Source organism: Arachis ipaensis, chromosome B01 (genome assembly GCF_000816755.2).
Source record: "Arachis ipaensis cultivar K30076 chromosome B01, Araip1.1, whole genome shotgun sequence".
Taxonomy (NCBI): Eukaryota; Viridiplantae; Streptophyta; class Magnoliopsida; order Fabales; family Fabaceae; genus Arachis; species Arachis ipaensis.
Window position 1 is genome coordinate 14903923 of NC_029785.2, and position 22977 is coordinate 14926899.

General features: G+C 34.7%; 2 long non-coding RNA genes across 2 annotated transcripts in view; one reads left to right on the forward strand and one right to left on the reverse strand.

Annotated features, from left to right (window-relative positions):
- On the reverse strand, window positions 1319-13195 carry LOC110266754. Its single transcript, XR_002354235.1, has 2 exons — window positions 13128-13195; window positions 1319-1601 (listed from the first exon to the last, which is right to left on the reverse strand). It is a non-coding gene; the product is annotated as an uncharacterized LOC110266754 (long non-coding RNA).
- Window positions 8837-22977, forward strand: part of LOC110266611 — a 14594-nt gene continuing 453 nt past the window's right edge. Inside the window, exons 1-2 of the long non-coding RNA XR_002354181.1 lie at window positions 8837-8873; window positions 14437-14444. This is a non-coding gene — a long non-coding RNA (uncharacterized LOC110266611). The remainder of the gene's footprint in view (window positions 8874-14436; window positions 14445-22977) is intronic.

The following is a 22977-nucleotide window of genomic DNA, read 5'->3' on the forward strand; positions in this document are numbered from 1 at the left end:
TATCTTCTTGCTCACCGGATCCCATAACTGTAACCAAAGTCTTCGTGACCATAACCCATGAAGATACACTGCTTTGACTTCCCATCAAGTTTAGACCTTTTATCTCTTGGAATGTGAACAAAAGCCCTGCAGTTGAACACTCGCAAGTGACTATAGTAGACATCTTTCCTCTCCAAACTTTTTTTGGAACATCACCATTTAGTGGAATTGAAGGAGAAAGGTTGATCAAATCTACTGCAGTCCTAATCGCTTCACCCCAAAAGGGTTTAGGCAACTTTGCATGAGAGAGCATACACCTGACTCTATCATTGATAGTGCGATTCATTCTCTCTGCAACTCCATTATGTTGAGGAGTCTTAGGAACTGTCTTCTCAAGCTTGATTCCATGTCCTTTACAATACTCTTCAAACGGACCCCTGTATTCACCACCATTATATGCTTGAACATATTTCAATTTCCTTCTTGTTTCTCTTTCAACATTGGCATGAAAGTGTTTGAAGATACCGAGCACCTGGTCTTTAGATTTCAAAACAAAAGCCCACACTTTTCGAGAATAATCATCAATAAAAGTAACAAAATATGATGCACCACCTAGTGTCTTAGCATCCATAGTGAAAACATCAGTGTGAACTAAATCTAGAACATGTGATCTCCTATGAGGTTCAGAATTATGAAATGATACTCTAGCATGCTTTCCAACAAAACAATGAGTGCAAGTATTTAAAGTTGTACCTTTCATTGGAAGTGAGTGCTTCTTGGTCAAGACGCTTAGTCCTTTCTCGCTCAAGTGACTAAGACGTATGTGCCACAAATCAGAAGAGGAATCATCAGCTACATTAACATCTTCTTTGCACAACTTTGCTTGCAACCGGTAGAGAGTAGTGAGACTATTGTCTTCTCTAGCAATAATGAGAGCCCCTTTGGTAATCTTGCATTTTTCACTATCAAAGGAAGTGCAATACCCCTCTTGATCCAATGCCTTCACTGAAATGAGATTGAACCGCATATCTGGCGCATGCCTAACATTCTTCAACTGTAACTTACATCCCATGTTAGTTTTAAGTCACATATTATAACACCCTACCACACAGAGCTTTACACCTAGGATGTAAAACAGAGGTGGCGAGGCGCTACGACTTCTAAAAGTAAAAAAATTTATGTACATAATATAGTGAAAAAGATTTATAACTAGGAGCCTTTAAAGAAAGGTTAAGATCGTAAATGGTAAAATGAAAAAGCGCAACACTCACACTACGTAAATAAAAAACAGAAAGATAAGAGAAGCTAATATAGATATAACCGAAAGAGAGCTCCAAGGTACAAATATCAAAACTCAGGACTCAGCTCGCGAAGACAAACCGGCTTGAGCACATAAGTATATAACATATATATAAGAGAACCCAAAATAAGCCTAAGATACAGATTTACAGAACCTATTTCTCCAAAATAACCTCTAAGAGGAAGTTAATACATCAGTACATAAGTAGTGGAGATAAAAGTATCTACATATAAGCATATATTCAAAATAAAGTCCCAAAGAAAAGGATCTCCGCTATCAGAAGCTTTCAGTATGCCTCAGTGAGGTGCCTCATGTCCTGCATCTGAAAACCATAAAATATGTATGGGATGAGAACTGAAGGTTCTCAACATGGTAACGGTGCCCACATAACTAACATATAAGGTCCTGGGAAAGCCGAAGGCAGTCTTAGAACTTCCGACAATAGATTCAAACTTAAAACTAACATTTTAAACCATAAACAGAGTGAGGTATCTAAGGATTCCTGGTTCTATCTAACTTCCTAACTTAATAATGAGCAGATAATTTATATGCTTTTTGGCATTGTTTTTAGGTAGTTTTTAGTACGATTTAGTTAGTTTTTAGTATATAATTATTAGTTTTTAAATAAAAATAACATTTCTAGACTTTACTATGAGTTTGTGTATTTTTCTATGATTTTAGGTATTTTCTGGCTGAAATTGAGGGACCTGAGCAAAAATCTGATTCAGAGGCTGAAAAAGGATTGCAGATGCTGTTGGATTCTGACCTCCCTGCACTCGAAATGGATTTGATGTAGCTACAAAAATCCAATTGGTGCGCTCTCAATTACGTTTGAAAGTCGACATCCTGGGCTTTCCAGCAATATATAATAGTCCATACTTTGTCCGAGTTTTGATAACACAAACTGGCATTTGAACGCCCACTTTCTACCCTATTCTGGCGTTAAACACCAGAACTGGCATAAAAGCTGGAGTTAAACGCCCAAACTGGCACCAAAGCTGGCGTTTAACTCCAAGAAGAGTCTCTACATGTGAAAGCTTCAATGCTCAGCCCAAGCACACACCAAGTGGGCCCCGGAAGTGGATTTCTGCACTATCTGTACGTTGTTACTTATTTTCTGTAACCCTAGCTACTAGTTTAGTATAAAAACTACTTTTAGTGATTTATTTTATATCCTTGATTAGTTTTATGCTATCATAGATCATCTTTGATCACGTTTTGGGGGCTGGCCATTCGGCCATGCCTGGACCATTATCGCTTATGTATTTTCAACAGTGGAGTTTCTACACCCCATAGATTAAGGTGTGGAGCTCTGTTGTTCCTCATGAATTAATACAAAGTACTATTATTTTTCTACTCAATTCAAGCTTATTCTTATTCTAAGATATTCATTCGCACCCAAGAACATGATGAATGTGATGATTATGTGACACTCATCACCATTCTCACCTATGAACGCGTGCCTGACAACCACTTCTGTTCTACATGAAAACGAGCTTGAATGCATATCTCTTAGCCTCCATTCCGAAAGATCGGAGTCTTCGTGGTATAAGCTAGAATCAATTGGCAGCATTCTTGAGATCCGGAAAGTCTAAACCTTGTCTGTGGTATTCCGAGTTGGATCTGGGATGGGATGACTGTGACGAGCTTCAAACTCGCGAGTGTTGGGCGTAGTGACAGACGCAAAAGGATCAATGGATCCTATTCCAACATGAGTGAGAATCGACAGATGATTAGCCGTGCGGTGACAGCGCATTTGGACCATTTTCATTGAGAGGACGGACGGTAGCCATTGACAACGGTGATCCCCCAACATACAACTTTTCATAGAAAGGAGTATGAATGATTGAATGAAGGCAGTAGGAAAGCAGAGATTCAGAAGGAGCAAAGCAACTCCATACGCTTATCTGAAATTCTCACCAATGAATTACATAAGTATTTCTATCTTATCTTATATTTTATTTATATTTTAATTATCAAAACCTCATAACCATTTGAATCTGCCTGACTGAGATTTACAAGATGACCATAGCTTGTTTCAAGCCGACAATCTCTGTGGGATCGACCTTTACTCACGTAAGGTTTATTACTTGGACGACCCAGTGCACTTGCTGGTTAGTTGTGAGGAGTTATGAAAAAGAATTGAGATTATGAACGTGCGTGCCAAGTTTTTGGCGCCGTTGAGATCACAATTTCGTACACCAAGTTTTTGGCGCCATTGCCGGAGATTGTTCGAGTTTGGACAACTGACGGTTCATCTTGTTGCTCAGATTAGGTAATTTTACTTTATTTTTAAAGCTTTTTATTTTCAAAAAATTTTCAATATATATATATATATATATATATATAATAAATAAATTATTCTATGTCTTCAGAATTCTTAAGAATGAATTCTAGAGTTTCATGATGATTTGTTGAAGTCTGGCTGGCTGTGAAGCCATGTCTAATCTTTTGGACCGAGGTTTCAACTTATAATCACAAGAGCTTGTTGATTTCTATCAATCTTGCTGTTGAATGTAATGATCTGCTAAAGCTTGGCTGGCCATTGGCCATGTCTAGTGTTTTGGACCGAAGCTTTCACTGAAAGCTTGGCTGGCTAGTAAGCCATGTCTAAATTCCTGGACCAGAGTTTTTAGACTAACATTGCATGATTCCTGGAATTCCTATTAAAAATTTTAAATTTATTTATTTTCTTTTCCAATTAATTTTTGAAAAATTACAAAAAAAATAATAAAATCATAAAACCAAAAAGAATTTTGTATTTCTTGTTTGAGTCTTGTGTCAAATTTTAAGTTTGGAGTCAATTGCATCTTTTTAACTTTCCTTAAAAGTTTTCGAAAACTCATGCATGGTGTTCTTCATGATCTTCAAGTTGTTCTTGATGATCTTCTTTGTTTGATCTTTGCATTTTCATGTTTTGTGTCTTTTCTTGTTTTTCATATGCATTTTCAATTTGTTAGTGTCTAAAGTTTGAAAATTTCTAAGTTTGGTGTCTTGCATGTTTTTCTTTTCTTAAAAATTTTCAAAAATAAGTTCTTGGTGTTCATCTTGACATTCAAAGTGTTCTTGGTATTCATCTTGACATTAAAAGTGTTCTTGCATGCATCATGTGTTTTGATCTTGAATTTTCATGTTTTGAGTCATTTTGATGTTTTTCTCTCTCCTCATTAAAAATTCAAAAATAAAAAAAAAATTATATTTCCCTTATTCTTCTCATAAATTTCGAAAATTTGGATTGATTTAGTCAAAAGTTTTAAAAATCTAGTTGTTTCGTATGAGTCAAGTCAAATTTTCAATTTAAAAATCCTATCTTTTCAAAACCTTTCCAAAAATAAAATATTTTTTATTTTTCTTTCAATTTTTTTCGAAAATTTTAAAAATTGATTTTCAAAATCTTTTTCTTATTTTTATTTCATATTTTCGAATTCGTTGACATTTAATATTTTGATTCAAAAAATTTCAAGTTGTTACTTGCCTATTAAGAAAGGATCAATCTTTAAATTTTAAAATCATATCTTTTAGTTTCTTGTTAGTCAAGTAATTAACTTTAATTTCAAAATTAAATCTTTTTAAATTTTCTTTTCAAATATTTTTCAAATTAAATTTCAAATCATATCTTTTTCAAAAATTAATTTTCAAAATCTTTTCTAACTTCTTATCTTTTCAAAATTGATTTTCAAATATTTTTCAATTAACTACTTGAATTTTTGTTTAATTTTAAAAAAAATTCTTATCTTTTTTTTAAAAAACTATCTAACTACTTTCCTCTCTCTGATTTTCGAAAATCACTAACCACTTTCTCAAAAATCTTTTTAAATTAAATAATTTAATTAGTTTTCAAATTTTATTTTTTTTCTCTTTTTAATTTTCGAATTATAATTAATTTTTTTAAATAAAAACAAAAATATTTTTCTTCTCTTTTTAATTATTTTCGAAAACCCCCCTCTCATCTCTCTCTATTTATTTATTTATCTACTAACACTCCTCTTCTACTCAAAATTTGAACCCCCTCTTCTTCTCTGTGTTCGAATTTTTCTCTTCTCCTTCTTCTATTCTTCTCTTCTTCTACTCACATAAAGGAATCTCTATACTGTGACATAGAGGATTCCTCTTCTTTTCTATTCTCTTCTTTTTCATATGAGCAGGAATAGGGATAAAGACATTCTTATTGAAGTTGATCCTGAACCTGAAAGGACTCTTAAGAGGAAACTAAGAGAAGCTAAAGCACAACCCTCTGGAGAGGACCTGACAGAAATTTTCAAAAAAGAAGGAAACATGGCCGAACCCAATAACAATGGTGGAGATGCAAGGAAGATGCTTGGTGACTTTATTGCACCCTCTTCTAACTTCTATGGAAGAAGCATCTCAATTCCTGCCATTGGAGCAAACAACTTTGAGCTTAAGCCTCAATTAGTTTCTCTAATGCAACAGAATTGCAAGTTTCATGGACTTCCATTGGAAGATCCTCATCAGTTCTTAGCTGAATTCTTGCAAATCTGTGACACTGTCAAAACCAATGGAGTTGACCCCGAGGTCTACAGGCTTATGCTTTTCCCTTTTGCTGTAAGAGACAAAGCTAGAACATGGTTGGATTCACAACCTAAGGAAAGCCTGAACTCTTGGAAAAAGCTAGTCAGTGCTTTTCTGGCCAAATTCTTTCCACCTTAAAAGATGAGCAAGCTTAGAGTGGAAATCCAAACCTTCAGACAGAAGGAAGGTGAGTCCCTCTATGAAGCTTGGGAAAGATATAAGCAATTGATCAAAAGGTGTCCTTCTGACATGCTTCCAGAATGGAGCATCATATGTATATTCTATGATGGTCTATCTGAGTTGTCAAAAATGTCATTGGACCATTCTGCAGGAGGATCTCTTTATCTGAAAACCCCTGCAGAAGCTCAAGAACTCATTGAAATGGTTACAAATAACTAGTTCATGTACACCTCTGAAAGGAGTCTTGTGAACAATGGGACGCCTCAGAAGAAGGGAGTTCTTAAAATTGATACTCTGAATGCCATATTGGCTCAGAACAAAATATTGACTCAGCAAGTCAATATGATTTCTCAGAGTCTGAATAGATTGCAAGCTGCATCCAACATTACTAAAGAAGCATCTTCTGAAGAAGAAGCTTATGATCCTGAGAATCCTACAATGGCAGAGGTGAATTACATGGGAGAACCCTATGGAAACACCTATAATCCTTCATGGAGAAATCATCCAATTTCTCATGGAAGGACCAACAGAAGCCTCAACAAGGCTTCCATAATAATGGTGGAAGAAATAGGTTTAGCAATAGCAAGCCTTTTCCATCATCTTCTCAGCAACAGACAGAGAATTCTGAACAGAGCCATTCTGGCCTGGCAACCATAGTCTCTGATCTATCCAAGACCACACTAAGTTTCATGAATGAAACAAGGTCCTCCATTAGAAATTTGGAGGCACAGGTGGGTCAGCTGAGTAAGAAGATTACTGAAACTCCTCCCAGTACTCTCCCAAGTAATACAGAAAAAAAATTCCAAGAGAGAGTGCAAGGCCATAACCATGATCAACATGGCCGAACCTGGAGAAAGTGAGGAGGACATGAGTCCTAGTGAGAAAGCCTCATGGGACATCCTCTGGACAGAAAGGAGTTTCCCTTTGAGGAACCAAAGGAATATGAGGCTCATAAAGAGACCATAGAGGTTCCATTAAACTTCCTTTTGCCATTCATGAGCTCTGATGAATATTCTTCCTCTGAAGAGGATGAAGACATCACTGAAGAGCAAGTTGCTAAGTATCTAGGAGCAATCATGAAGCTGAATGCCAAGTTATTTGATAATGAGACTTGGGAGGATGAACCCCCCCTTGTTCACCAATGAGCTGAATGCATTAATGAGGCAGACATTACCTCAGAAGAAATCGAATCCCAGAAAATTCTTCATACCTTATACCATAGGCACCATGACCTTTGAGAAGGCTCTATGTGACCTGGGGTCAGGGATAAACCTTATGCCACTCTCTATAATGGAGAAACTGGGAATCTTTGAGGTACAAGCTACAAAAATCTCACTAGAGATGGCAGACAAATCAATGAAACAGGCTTATGGACTAGTAGAGGACGTGCTAGTGAAGGTTGAAGGCCTTTACACCCCTGCTAATTTCATACTCCTAGACACTGGGAAGGATGAGGATGCATCTATCATCCTTGGCAGACCCTTCCTAGCCACAGCAAAAACTGTGATTGATGTTGACAGAGGAGAGTTGGTCCTTAAGTTGAATGAGGACTACCTTGTATTCAAGACTCAAGGTTCTCCTTCTGTAACCATGGAGAGGAAGCATAAAAAGCTTCTCTCAATACAGAGTCAAACAAAACCCCCACATTCAAACTCTAAGTTTGGTGTTGGGAGGCCACAACCAAACTCTAAGTTTGGTGTTGAGAGGCCACAACTAAACTCTAAGTTTGGTGTTGAGAGGCCCCAACCCTGCTCTGATTATCTGTGAGGCTCCATGAGAGCTCACTGTCAAGCTATTGACATTAAAGAAGCGCTTATTGGGAGGCAACCCAATGTTATTTAATTATATCTATTTATTTTCTATTGTTATTTTATGTTTTTTAGGTTGATGATCATGTGAAGTCACAAAAACAACTGAAGAATCAAAAACAGAATGAAAAATAGCATTAAAAATAGCTCACCCTGGAGGAAGAGCTTATTGGCGTTTAAACGCCAGTAAGAGTAGCAGAATGGGCGTTAAACGCCCAGTCTGACACCATTCTAGGCATTTAACGCCAGAAATGGGCACCAAACTAGCGTTTAACGCCAGAAATAGGCACCAGACTGGCGTTTAACGCCAGAACAGGGCACCAAGTTGGCGTTAAACGCCAGAAACAAGCAGCAATCTGGCGTTTAACGCCAGAATTGCACTCTAAGGGCGTCTTGCATGCCTAAATGGAGCAGGGATGCTAAAGCCTTGACCCCTCAGGATCTGTGGACCCCTCAGGATCTGTGGACCCCACAGGATCCCCACCTATCCCACCTCTTCTTCTCTCCTCTTCACACCTTTCCATAACACTCTTCCCCAAATCCCCTTCACCTATCAAATCTTACCCTTTTCCCCAAAACACCACCTAAGGTCCATCAAGACCACTTCTATGAAGTTGTGGCCAAGAAGAAGGTGATCCCTGAGGTCCCTTTCAAGCTCAAAAGGAGTGAGAATCCGGAGATCCGACATGAGATTAGAAGAAGAGGATGGGAAGTTCTCTCTAATCCTATTCAACAAGTCGGAATCTTAATGGTCCAAGAGTTCTATGCAAATGCATGGATCACTAGGAACCATGATCAAAGTATGAACCCGAATCTAAAGAATTGGCTTACAATGGTTCGGGGGAAATACTTAGATTTCAGTCCGAAAAATGTAAGGTTAGCGTTCAACTTGCCAATGATGCAAGAAAACGCACGCCCCTACACTAGAAGGGTCAACTTTGATCAAAAGTTGGACCAAGTCCTCATGGACATATGTGTGGAAGGAGCTCAATGGAAAAGTGACTCAAGAGGCAAACCGGTTCAATTGAGAAGACCGGACCTTAAGCCTGTGGCTAGAGGATGGTTGGAGTTTATCCGTCGCTCTATCATTCCTACTAGCAACCGATCCGAAGTAACTGTGGATCGGGCCATCATGATCCATAGTATCATGATTGGGGAGGAAGTGGAAGTTCATGAGATTATACCTCAAGAACTCTACAAGGTGGCTGACAAGTCCTCCACTTTGGCAAGGTTAGCCTTTCCTCACCTCATTTGTCACCTCTGCAATTCGACTGGGATTGTCATAGAGGGAGACATCCTCATTGAAGAGGACAAGCCCATCGCTAAAAAGAGGATGAAGCAAACAAGAGAGCCCACTCATGGACCTCAACAAGAGCATGAGGAAATTCCTCAGCATGAAATCCCTGAGATGCCTCAAGGGATGCACTTTCCTCCACAAAACTATTGGGAGCAAATTAAAACCTCCCTAGGAGAATTAAGTTCCAACATGGGATAACTAAGGGTGGAGCACCAAGAGCACTCCATCATTCTCCATGAGATTAGAGAAGATCAAAGAGCTATGAGGGAGGAGCAACAAAGGCAAGGAAGAGACATAGAGGAGCTCAAGAGCACCATTGGTTCTTCAAGAGGAAGAAGACGCCACCCTCACTAAGGTCGACCCGTTCCTTAATCTCCTTGTCTATTTTTTTTTTGTTTTCGTTCTCTATGCTTTATGTTTATTTATGTTTGTGTCTTTCTTACATGATCATTAGCGTCTAGTGTCTACACCTTAAAGCTATGAATGTCCTATGAATCTATCACCTTTCTTAAATAAAAAATTGTTCTAAATGCAAAAGAACAAGAAGTACATGAATTTCGAATTCATCCTTGAGATTAGTTTAATTATTTTGATGTGGTGACAATACTTTTTTCAGGTATTTTTTGGCTGAAATTGAGGGATCTGAGCAAAAATCTGATTCAGAGGCTGAAAAAGGACTGCAGATACTGTTGGATTCTGACCTCCCTGCACTTGAAATAGATTTTTTGGAGCTACAGAAACCCAATTGGCACTCTCTCAATTTCGTTGGAAAGTAGACATTCTGGGATTTCCAGCAATATATAATAGTCCATACTTTGCCCGAGTTTTGATAATGCAAACTGGCGTTTGAACGCCCACTTTCTACCCTATTCTGGGGTTAAACGCCAGAATTGGCATAAAAGCTGGAGTTAAATACCCGAACTGGTACCAAAGCTGGTGTTTAATTCCAAGAAGAGTCTCTACACGTAAAAGCTTCAATGCTCATCCGAAGCACACACCAAGTGGGCCCCGAAAGTGGATTTCTGCACTATCTGCACTTAGTTACTTATTTTCTGTAACCCTAACTACTAGTTTAGTATAAAAACTACTTTTAGTGATTTATTTTATATCCTTGATCAGTTTTATGCTATCATAGATCATCTTTGATCACGTTTTGGGGGCTGGCCATTCGGCCATGCCTGGACCATTAGCACTTATGTATTTTCAACGGTGGAGTTTCTACACCCCATAGATTAAGGTGTGGAGCTCTGCTGTTCCTCATGAATTAATGCAAAGTACTATTGTTTTTCTATTCAATTCAAGCTTATTCTTATTCTAAGATATTCATTCGTACCCTAGAACATGATGAATGTGATGATTATGTGACACTCATCACCATTCTCACCTATGAACGCGTGCCTGACAACCACTTCTGTTCTACATTAAAACGAGCTTGAATGCATATCTCTTAGCCTCCATTCCGAAAGATCGGAGTCTTCGTGGTATAAGCTAGAATCAATTGGCAGCATTCTTGAGATCCGGAAAGTCTAAACCTTGTCTGTGGTATTCCGAGTAGGATCTGGGATGGGATGACTGTGACGAGCTTCAAACTCGTGAGTGTTGGGCGTAGTGACAGACGCAAAAGGATCAATGGATCCTATTCCAACATGAGTGAGAACCGACAGATGATTAGCCGTGCGGTGACAGCGCATTTGGACCATTTTCACTGAGAGGACGGACGGTAGCCATTGACAACATATTTTATTTATATTTTAATTATCAAAACCTCATAACCATTTGAATCTGCCTGACTGAGATTTACAAGATGACCATAGCTTGCTTCAAGCCGACAATCTCCATGGGATCGACCCTTACTCACGTAAGGTTTATTACTTGGACGACCCAGTGCACTTGCTGGTTAGTTGTGCGGAGTTGTGAAAAAGAATTGAGATTATGAACGTGCGTACCAAGTTTTTGGTGCCGTTGAGATCACAATTTCGTGCACCACTTAATCCCTAAGCTCTTCATCTCTTTCTCCAATCCTCCGAAACACCGATGCACAGACAGACAAAGTAGACAAGGCAAGCACAAGTAGATATTCAAACATAGAAAATATAGCAAATAAGCATAGATATTCAAGTAAGCAATCCCAAGTAGTGCAAACCAAACAAGGTACATAAATGCATATGATGCATACCTTTCCTACTGGCCGTAAGCTCACGTGTCGGTTACTTTGCCAGAGCCCAACACATCCGGTAGCTAACCCGGATATCGTCCTCTTGAAAACCGGTGGGCGGTACACCACCACGAACCCTACCTGGTGGGCGGTACGCCACCACGAACCCCACCATTGCGAGCGGTACACCACCACGAACCTTGCAAGATCTTCAATTGGAAAAACAACACACACACATGTGCGCGGTAAACCACCACGAACCCCACACAACCTTCTCTTTTAAAAACATGTGGGCGGTACACTACCACAAACCCCACATACATTCTCTTTCTTTCAAAAATATGTGGGCGGTACACCACCATGAACCCCACACAGCATTCTCTAAAACATTTTATAATAATATAGGAATCTTTTCTTAAGATCCATACCTAAGGTAGTTACCAAAATAACACCGGCAGCCTAATTTCAATTCTGTTTTTAAAATACCAAATAAATTCAGAATTGCACAAACTTTATGTCCAGGTAACCGTCTTGGATTAAGCTTTCTAATAAACTAAAAATCATAATTTTCTAATCAATCTAGCCTCGAGAATAGAAGGAAAACCGTGCCTGCTCTGCAGTGCTTAAAAACCAGAAAAACAGCAACAGTGTGTAATATTCAATATTCCGTATAAAATTCAAATTAATTCCAACCACCTTCAAAATTAATATGGTTAAACTTAACTTATCCAAGTTTCTTTATCAATTAGTTCCAGGTCAATATAATTTTTAACGAAGTTACATAATTTGAAAGTTAGATAGAAATAATTCAAAATCTGTTTTAGAAACCAAGTAGCTTAGTATCTTTCAACTTGTATAACTTTTACTACAAAATTTCAATTAGGCTAAAGTTTGGTTTGAAAATTTCTAACTTATCTAGCAATAAGTGTGTCTTGGTTACAATCCAATTTCTATTCAATTTTAAGAGTTACAAGCATTGGAAGTTGATGCATAACTTGCTGAAAACTGATTCTTTCCGGTTTTGATCACTAGTTTTCAAAAATTCACAACTCCCAATCCTTAACTTCTAAAATTCTGAAATTTTAGAGCAATAAACCAAGTTAATCAAATTTTAAAACAAAATTGGTTTCACTCCAAAAACTCATCTTGTAAGAGTCGCAGCAAGACAAATAAGTTTCTACCCTGTTTAAACTTCTCTACTACAGGACAGATTTATCAACTTAACCTTAAAAATTTGTCATAAATTGTACATTTAACAAAAATACCTCAAATTTTCCAGTCCAATTTCCTATATTCCCAAGTTTAATCCAGACTTGGTTCCACACAATTTCAATAATCACAGAATTAGTTATAGCTTTTCAAAGTTTCTGACTTCGTTTAAAAGTAATGCAGAGAATCAAATTTCATAATTCAACTTTGAAAAATCATAACTAATTCTCTAGTTAATAAGAAACCTTTAAAATTGAATATTGATAACTATACTTGTTGTAGTTCGCTTAGCTTTTAGTCTCATATAATTCCAATTACTATTAAGATGCCGGTTCACTTTCAAAGTTGCTGTTTCATTTCAAAACTTCAGATTTTTAACAAGTAGTTTAGCATTTCAAAATTCAACCCCTTTAATACTTCTCAAAATCAATTCCAAATCAACTACCAACCAAATTCATCGCCATCACAACACATCAATAACCAGCTCAATGACAACAATCCAATATAATCATCAAAATTCAGAAATTCTCAACAATTGGTCATCAAACAATTCGCAATCTACATAATCAATCAATATCACTAATCAATAATTCAACTCTTATCTTATGGTCAACTAACCTACGTTTTCACGACACATTATATTTTAATTACGAGAAACCGAAATCATACCTTGGCCGATTCCCCGATAACCCCAGAACACCTCTCTTATATACCACAGCCCAAGCTCTGAAATTCCATCACCTCTTCAAGCAAAATCCAGCCTCCTAGGCTTGATCACAAGCTTCCCAAATTCTCAAATTGACTCCAGTCAACAACCAATTTTAATCTAACAACACATTTATCATCACAATCAATGTAAAGCTCACTAACTAAACATTTCAAAAGGGTTTATGGGTGCTTACCTGACCCATAGCTCTAATGAGATAAACTCGACAATACCCGCAAGTTAATTCGAACCTAAACACCAAACTTAAGCAAAATTCAACATAGATTTTCATTGAATTTCGAAATTTGGGAAGGAGAGTTCTGAAACTGAGAAGTGAGTTCCATACCTAATAAAGGACTGGGCTTTGTAGAGCTCGACGCTGCAGTCACGTGGCCACAAACGGTGCGGCGATCGGAGCTCCAGATTGAAAGTTACGATGAATTGAAAATTGAAAAGGGGTTAGGTTTTGGTGGCTTCTTCAATCTTCTTCTCAGCGCGTGGAGCAATGAATGGTAAATTGGCTGAAGTGAAGTGTTATATATGTTGGGCCTTGGGCCCGGTCCAATCGGTTTAGTCCGTTCGGCCCAGCCTGGGGCCAAATTCTTTAAAGTTTGTGTCAAAATTCTTATTTTAATTAGCTCTATCCCATTAAATTATAAAAATATATTTGCTAATTTTTTTATTAATAATTAATTTATTAGCTAATTATTTACTAATTTTGCGTGTTTTACACATATCACCCATACCAATGATGATATCACACACTCCTTTATCTCCCAATTTGATCTTGCCAAAATTTTCAGCAATATAGGAAGTGAAAAATTCACGTTTTAGAGTGACATGACATGAGGCACCAGAGTCCATAATCCAAGTAGAATCATCACAGACAAGATTCACATAATTTTCATCATATGTGATAAGAACATCTTCATAAACAATAGCAGCAATTTCTTTATCACTATTTTTACCTTTGTCTTCGTTTCTTCCCCTTAATTGTTCTCTTTTCAAGAACCTACAATACCTCTGATATGCCCCAACTTGTCACAATGGTGACAAATAAACTCCTTTCTTGGCTTGTACTTTCCTCTTGAGTTGCTTCGACTCTCTGACTTGTCGGAATTGTGAGGTTTCTACTTTGACTTCTCCCCTGTGACTCTGAAATAAGTGCTTCTAACTGGGAGGAGGCATTCGTCAAACCTCGCTCTTTTCTTCTGCCTTCTTCATTCAACATGCTCTCTTTAACCATTGCTAACGTCAACTTCCCATTTAGAGCTGAGTTAGTCAATATCACAACCAGAACTTCCCAACTATCAGGCAAAGAGCTCAACAACAACAAGGCTTGCAACTCATCATTCAAAGTAATTTCATTATTTGTCAGTTAGTTCACCGTCTCCTGAAAAATGCTCAAGTGCTCCGGTATTGATTTACTTTCAGTATACTTCATATTGACAAGCTTCCTGATCAAGAATGCTTTATTTTGCACATTCTTCCTCTCATATAACTCCTTCAATTTGTTCTACATCTTTTCAACATTCGTTTCGGTGTCAACATGTGGATACACGCTAAGATCAAGCCATTGCCTAATCAAAGCAACTGCCTTCCGATTCAACTTCTTCCATTCAGCATCGGATTTGGTACCTTTGGATTTATCCCCCTCCACAGGATCATACAAGTCCTTGCTATACAACATATCTTCCATGAGGATCTTTCAAATTGAATAATTTTGGGAATTCAATTTGACCATATTTTGTCCATGAGTATTTTCTTCCATTTAATCAGCACAGAAATAAACAACCAGAGCTCTAAATACCACTTTGTTAGGAAAACTCAATAAAAGTTCAAAACAAGAACCTGTCTAACAGTGGAAGCACCAAAAATAATTTTTTCACAACCTGTACGATTAAATAGGCAATACCAAAGATACTCAAAGCAACAAATATAATGGCAGAAATTAAATAATCAGACATCAGAATTTTAACGTGAGAAAACCCCCAAAAGAGGGACAAAAAATCCACGGGACCTAGTCCAGAAAAATCTTCCACTATTAGAATAATGGGTACACAAACAGTCTTCTTAGTGACACTAGGACATCTCAACAATCAACAAAATACATCATCAAAACTGGTAGAATCACTACAAATCCTCCACAAAATGGGTATCTCAAATCAGGCAAAAGAGAAGGCATTGTCATGAGCGGATAATTTATACGCTTTTTGGCATTGTTTTTATATAGTTTTTAGTATGATTTAGTTAGTTTTTAATATATTTTTATTAGTTTTTAAATAAAAATCACATTTCTGTACTTTACTATGAGTTTGTGTGTTTTTCTGTGATTTCAAGTAATTTCTGGCTGAAATTGAGGGACTTGAGCAAAAATCAGATTCAGAGGTTGAAGAAGGACTGCAGATGCTGTTGGATTCTGACCTCCCTGCACTCAAGGTGGATTTTCTGGAGCTACAGGAGTCCAAATGGCGTGCTCTCAATTGTGTTGAAAAGTAGACATCCAGGGCTTTCCAGAAATATATAATAGTCCATACTTTGACCGAGTTTAGATGACGCAAACTGGCGTTCAACGCCAGCTCTCTGCCCTATTCTGGAGTTAAACGCCAGAAACAGGTTGCAAAGCAGAGTTAAACGCCAGAAACAGGTTACAAACTGGCGTTTAACTCCAAGGAAGACCTCTACACGTGAAAGCTTTAATGCTCAGCCCAAGCACATACCAAGTGGGCCCGGAAGTGGATTTCTGCATCATTTACTTATTTCTGTAACCCTAATAACTAGTTTAGTATAAATAGAACTTTTTACTGTTGTACTAGGGGTCTCTTTTCCCTATTTTCAAATTCATATGCCATTTTGGGAGGCTGGCCATTCGGCCATGCCTAGACCTTGTTCTTATGTATTTTCAACGGTAGAGTTTCTACACACCATAGATTAAGGTGTGGACATCTGCTGTTCCTCATGAATTAATGCAAAGTACTACTGTTTTTCTATTCAATTCAGACCTATTTCTTCTCTAAGATATTTATTCTCACTCAAGAACATGATGAATGTGATGATTATGTGACGCTCATCATCATTCTCACTTATGAACGCGTGCCTGACAAACACTTCCGTTCTACATGCAAACAAGCTTGAATGTGTATCTCTTAGCATTCTGATCATGAGATCAGAGTCTTCGTGGTATAGGCTAGAACTATTGGCGGTCATTCTTGAGGTCCGGAAAGTCTAAACCTTGTCTGTGGTATTCCGAGTAGGATCCGGGAAGGGATGGCTGTGACGAGCTTCAAACTCGCAAGTGCTGGGCGTAGTGACAGACGCAAAAGGATTACTGAATCCTATTCCAGTATGATCGAGAACCGACAGATGAATAGCCGTGCGGTGACAGCACATCTTGGACCATTTTCACTGAGAGGACGGAAAGTAGCCATTGACAACGGTGATGCCCTACACAAAGCTTGCCATAGAAAGGAGTGGGAATGATTGGATGAAGACAGCAGGAAAGCAGAGGTTCAGGAGGAACGAAAGCATCTCTATACGCTTATCTGAAATTCTCACCAATGAATTACATAAGTATCTCTATCTTTATTTTACGTTTTACTTATCTTTTAATTATTAAAACTCCATAACCATTTGAATCCGCCTGACTGAGATTTACAAGGTGACCATAGCTTGCTTCAAGCTGACAATCTCCGTGGGATCGACCCTTACTCACGTAAGGTTTATTACTTGGACGACCCAGTGCACTTGCTGGTTAGTTGTGCGAAGTTGTGACAAAGTGTGTGAATTACGTTCCGAGCACCAAGTTTTTGGCGCCGTTATTAAGGATCACAATTTCGTGCACCGCATTGTAACTAGCAAGTTATATTCTAATGTTCATCTCTACACCAGGAATAATATACTGAAATTTCATAAGAAATAGAATATGTTTACCAGTTCAATCGGATCAAAAATGGCTTGCCCTTTTTGTCAAATTCCTTCTTCTCTTCGGCGTCGATAAAACGCTCTCCTCTCTATGTGTTTGCTTTTGTTTCAAAAAATAAGAGACTTATCTCTCATTCTCTCTCCGTTGCTATTTGACCATTTCTTTTTTTTTATTTATTTATTTTTTTATTTTATAATATGTAGACCCTATTTAGTTGGGAACCACCAACCCTATATACAATAATTAAGTGGTTGTATTAGTATTTAACTTATAAATTATTTATCAAAATAATTTTAAATTAAATTAAAATAGCCCATATATATCTTATGGGATAAAGTGAGAGATTAAGGTAGCAGCAATTTATCTTTTCAAAGTGTAGATGTTTTTTTTATGCTCCAAGCATGGTAGAGGGTGATGAGGTGTATTTGCTCATCGTGTTTCACTTCCCTTCGTGTTTGGTTTTTTCGATATCACAGATTTAGTAATTATTGGATCGTTTGTGAGTTTGTTTTTGTAGTCGTTTTGTGAATTTAGGTAGTATTTATTTTAAAGTATTGGAACAGAGATTGAAAGACTGAGATTTAGTATTATGTTTGTTAGTTTAGAGACTGATATTAAAATTTCTGTTTCTGTTCTCAAAAGTTTTAGTATTTCAGTATCTCAAAAAAGGTGAAAACACAAGAGACTGAAATTTTTAGAGACGAAAACTGAAACTTTAATAACATTTTATACTTAAACTACCTTTATTTCAATTAATTAATTTTAATTTTATTCTTCGTGCAAATTAAATTAGAGCTTTATTCTTGTTTCAATTTCTGTCTTTCACTCTGCATCAAACAAAATACTAAAATTTATTTTAGTCTCCATTTTTTAATCTCTATCTCTCAGTCTCAATCTTTCTATTTCTGTCTCTCCATTAAATACTACCTTAATTTTTAGTGTTCGTTGCGGCTATGCTATATGTTTTGCTTGTTGTGTTATTTGGGTAACTATAAAGGATTCATATATTGTTTTCCTAATGCTCACCCGTTAATGTTTGAAGCAAGCATGACGGATTTTAGAGAGAGACAAGTAGTGACCTTAGTCTTTTCAAAATTTTAAAAAATTATACTTATAGATAAGATATATGTTTAAAAAAATAAAAAATATTATGTAATTTAATAATTTTATATGTATTATTTTTTATTATGTGATAAATTTGTCTTAATTATTTAGTTTATTAATATTTTTTACTTAACCAATTTAGGTCCAATTTGGATAAACAGTTTAATTAAACTCATTTTAAAAAAATAGTTTAAACAATAAATGACTATATTAAAAGTAACTTATAAATAAGTTATTTTGTATTTGGATTTTTAGTTCTAAAAGTGTTTATTTTATAGAAATGTGATAAAAAGTAGTAGTATTATGAGAGAAGTCATTTTTTTAACTTCTCTGTAAACTCTTAAATAACTTCTTAAAAAGCTACAATTTGGTTTTGAAAATTGCACCATACATTAATACTACTATTTTTTATAAGTCAAAAGCTCAAAAAAATTACTCTTAAAGTTTTCAAACAGACTCTTAATATCATACTCTTAAATTTTTGTATCTTTTAAATTAGTTTTTATATAATAATCTCTATATCTATTTTTAAAAAATAATATTTGTTTGAAAAATCAACTCAATAACTAAAAATTATGTCTAAATTTTTTTTATAAAAAGAAAAAATATAACAAAAGAATAATTAAAAAATTGGGTAAAGTACTAAATTGGTCCCTTATGTTTGAGCGTAATTCTGTTTTAGTCCTTTAGGTTTAAAGTGTCCTATTTGAATCCAAAAAAGTTTCATTTAGTATCAATCTAGTCCCACAGTGAAGCCAAACTTAAATAATTAACAGAATGTCCTACATAATAACAGTACAAGAACAAAATCGATAATTTGAAGAACAAATACAAGCTCCAGAGGCACAAAATCAACCGTTGATGTATCAATAAATTTATTTATCATTCTCTTTAGTTCTATAGAAAATATTTTATTTATATTATAAGAAAAATAATAAATAAATGTATTGATGCATCAACGGTTGATTTTGTACCTCTTGAGCTTGTACATATTCTCCAAATTATCGATTTTGTTCTTGTACTGTTGTTATGTAGGACATTTCGTTAATTATTTAACTTTGACCTCACTATGGGACTAAATTGATGCTAAATGAAACATTTTTTGATTTAAATAGGACACTTTAAACCTTAAAGATCAAAACAGAATTACGCCCAAACATAGGGGACCAATTTAGTACTTTACCCTTAAAAAATTCGTCTAAAATTCAACATTTTCATATTAAAATTTTTAGATCCGTCCTTAAAAACAAGGAATTATATATATATTGTTATCTCAAAATATATTTTATGATAATCCAAATGAAAGGAAATAAGCGAGAGTAAAGTAAAAATTAGAGTAATCATCCAAATTCATCCCTAGTAAATTTTATATAAGAAATTTTGGTTTTTTTATAAATTATATATACATATATTGTTATCTCTCAAAATATATTTTATGATAATCCGAACGAAAGAAAATGAGCAAGAATAAAATAAAAATTAGAGTAATCATTCAAATTTATCTGCAGTGAATTTTATATAAGAAATTGTGGTTTTTTTAAATAAACTTTTATTCGTTAAAAGTTCTTAAGAATTATTTAAACTAGACATATTGATTGCTCTATAATTTTGAATCAAATTTTTAATATACTTATTGAATAAATAATTCTCTAACAAATTTTATTATAAGACAAGTAAACATCTAAAAATATCATCATTATAAGAAAAAATAATTAGTTCTAATAACCCAATTCTACCGCTTGAGAATATTTTTAAATTTGACTTTGGGTCTCACAGTTTTATTCTTGAAAGTAGAAATGATGGCAAATATTAAATATTAAGTTTTCTAAAACCTTTATTTATTACTGATTTTTGTGTACGCAAAATATACTTAGTCATGTGTGCATTACTCAAGTATAAAATTTGTGAAACATCCATGCAATAAGTATAAAAATGATAGTTTTGAGCAGAAAATTGCTGCCGCTAAAATTTCTTATAAATTATTAGATTAAATATATTCTATTATTTGTTTATTTTACGAGACAATAGAATAATTCCCTTTAAATACAAGAATGACAACATTTCTTTGTTATTGTCGTACTTATACAAAATAAAGGAGATTTGAACTGTCCCCCTCACCCGGGCCGAAGAATGTTTGTTTTCCGGCTCCGCCGCTACTGTTGCCCCATTTGTTTAGTATAAGATTGAACAAGACGATGATATAACTATTCAACATTTCTACTTTAATCTGGTGGCTTTCCATAACAATATAGATACACATTTTCTATGTAAACTTCTTTTCGTATATACCTTTTTATATTCATTTTGCCAGTAAAATTATTTTATAAATAAGAGAGAAATAAATTAAATATATATGACTTATTCAAATATTAATAAAATTTAAGTGTTATTAAAAAGTGAGCGATAAACATTTACTATGCAAAGAAAATAAGAGATACAAAGTAATTAAGAAGAAACAGAAGTAAAGTATTTTTTATCAATGATACATATAAAAAAATATTACATGTTAACAAATATTTATTTTTCTATAATGTCCACTAAGAAACCGCTGATATGAGGTGTACATATATATATAGTTCAGAGAGAGACACACGAAAGGTCTCTTACATGTAATAATAATAATAATAATAATAATAATTTATGCGGAAAAATTAGGCACTACGTGTAATACCAATAATCAGCAAATTTGTCAACAAATTAAGTTAGAAGAACACGTCCAGGCGTTCTAGGAGGGGCGCCTAGCTAGTTGGTGTGATGCACATCAAAGAGTCTTAACTCTTAAAAAAAAGGGTAGGCTAGGAAAAAGAGAAATATTATTTATACACTAAAATCAATTTCTAAAATCAGTTACTAATATATTTATGTATAAATATATATGTGGTTTAATTTATTTTCAATGTGTATTTGTTATTCTTATTATTATTCTTGTTGTTACAGTCCAACTCTTAACTTGGGTGTGGATGTGCTGCTCACTTGGCCTATTTATGGAGCATACATATCTGAATAAAATTATATCCCATAAAAACAGGAAAAAATCAGTAGAATATTTTCTTTTTAATTTACCCGCTAAAAACTATAAATTTCAGAAGTAAGAGTCTCAAATTATTTGTATAATTTAAATTATTGTATCTTTTGAATCTCAGAGTAGTAATTTAATCATTGGAGTTCTTCATAGATACGTCACTGTCTATCCAACACCGAAATATCAGTTGTATAGTAATTATTACTCTTCGTTCAACGAATTAATCATCATTATGAGTAGTTCTTAACCAGAATAATTATTATTGTTGTTGTGTGTGTCGATCTAAATATTAATTTTTAAAAAAATATCGTGTATTGGTTTGGTCTTCTAAATATTAGATATTTTAAATTAATTTTAAAAAGATATAACAATGAATAAAATTGTTAATCCTTTTATGAATTAGATTATAAGGATCATAATGATACATGACACGTGTAATTATCTAGATGATAAAATGACTAATAACTATGTTTTTTTTTAGGAGAACTAATTTGAAGTTCTAATCTTCTTATGATTAAATTGATACCCATGATCTTTTAGAATTTATTTCGAGTATTAACCATCATATTTATATATACTGTAAACGAGATAAGTCAAAAAAATTTTATATATATCTCGAATGCAAACAAGATATATGTTTAACTTTTTTTTTCCATATCTTATTTATACTGTAAACAAAATACGTGTACATTTATCTCATTTTTAGTATAAATAAGATATGTGTATTTGTAACTTTATAGGTATAAAAATATACTTTTTAAAATAATAAAAAGATATTTATAGTATAATTTGGATCAATTTAAAAAGTAAAAGTCGATATATTTTATTACTATTTAAATTAAATTTGATAGTTTATAATCCATCCAAATTTTAAATTTTAAATTACTAACTTCTTCTGCACTATTATATATCAATCTTATTACTTTGCATCACTATCTCTTTCTCGAATGTATTGGAACTCTTTTAAACATATTGAAAATGTAAGACCTAAAATTTTTGAAAAATGGTTATTATGAGCTAATTTTAAATTCAGTATTTTTGCAGCATTAATTTCAGAAATTTTATTATTAAAAAAAATTAAAACAAGTTTCGATTAATTGAATTTGAAATAAATAAAGATTTATTATCTAATTTCACAATTATTGAATTATTTTCTATATTCAAATTATAAAGTTGGTAGTTGTGAAATAATAAGGATTTTATATGATTTGGATTAAATAATTAATATTTTAAATATTAATACTACTGTTTTGGAAAATGAAAAAATTAAGTATATTAATTCTAATTTTTGGATTTGAACATTTTATTGAAAATAATTTGTAAAATTGATGAACAAATAGCATTTTTATACATTATTATTGTTGGATTAAAATCTATTTCTAATTACTATATTATCTCTATTTTTATTTGAAATTATAAAACTACCCTTAAACCTAATTTTTTACCTAAACCATAATTTCCCAAATTGGGAAAATCCTAACCCTGAAACCCTAACCTAGTGACCCATTCCCCAAACCCAGCAGCTGCACCCTACCCGGTTCCCTTTCACCATACAAAGCACACACAAACGCACCCTAACAGTGCAGCAGCAGCAGCTGCAAAGTGAAAGGAAGAAACAGAAATCAGAAAGGGGGACTGGGCCAGAAGGAGGGAAGGAGAGGAAGGAAGGGAGTCACCGGCCTGGCGCCACTGTCGCCGTCGTGTCCTGCCATCCCTACCACCATGAAGCCGCCGAACCAGGCTGAGGGAGAGAGAGAGATTGAAA